Here is a 917-nt window from a genome sequence, read left to right as displayed (position 1 = left end):
TGTGCGTGCGTGCCCAAGATCCCGGGAGGAGAATGGAGGAGAAGGGATTGCGGCGTGACCATCCCCCCTGGGGGGTGATTTCTCGCTTTCTGTCTCTATGTCTCTCTCTGTCTGTCTGGCGAGCGCACGCGCCCTATAGTGAAAAAAAAACCTCTCTCAAAAAAAAAAAAAAAAAAACTGGTGTAGTTTCTCAGAAGTTTAACTTAAACTCTATTTACCATTTACCATTCTTTCAGTATTTATGCCATTGTTAGTATGTATTTACAATTTATACATATTTTAATGGACCCTACATTATATAGTTCATATTATAATATATTGTCATCAGTGATCATTTAGATTGGCCAAAGTGGTTGATTTGGAGGAATCTGTTTCTGCTCTTCCTCTTTCCTGGCTTTTGCTGGAATGATTGAGTTATTTTATTTATTTATTTATTTTTCTTCTTCCAGTGGTCAGTGTGACCACTGCCTGCTGAAAGGCTGCATATTTTCATTTGTTTTGGCTTTTATGATGTTGATCAAATAAACATGAAGTTGATATGGGGTAAACCTAAACCTATTCCAGGACTTTGGGGCCAAGGGTCAGGCAGCTAAATAAACACAGTCTCAAAGACTTTCCCCATGAACTCTACTGAATATTACGACAGTGTAGAAGAAAAGACGTTGTTGCATGTGACCCATTATGATTATTCATTTATCCAACCATCTCCCTACATGATGAGCTCATTGAGGTGAGGTGTACATTCTGGGAAATTATGCTTTCTCAGTGACTAATATACCTTGTGCAATATAATATAGGCTGAAACAAAACTGCTGTAACTGAGAAAAAAAAGTAATTTAACACAACCTAAGGAATGGGGAGGACTCTCCAAAACTCTGATCTGGAGAGAGAAAGTGTACAATCTGTTATGTTTCCTC

The sequence above is a fragment of the Tupaia chinensis genome, unplaced genomic scaffold (assembly GCF_000334495.1).
Source record: "Tupaia chinensis unplaced genomic scaffold, TupChi_1.0 Scaffold000140_1, whole genome shotgun sequence".
In the NCBI taxonomy this organism is placed as follows: domain Eukaryota; kingdom Metazoa; phylum Chordata; class Mammalia; order Scandentia; family Tupaiidae; genus Tupaia; species Tupaia belangeri.
This window is presented reverse-complemented; position numbering follows the sequence as displayed.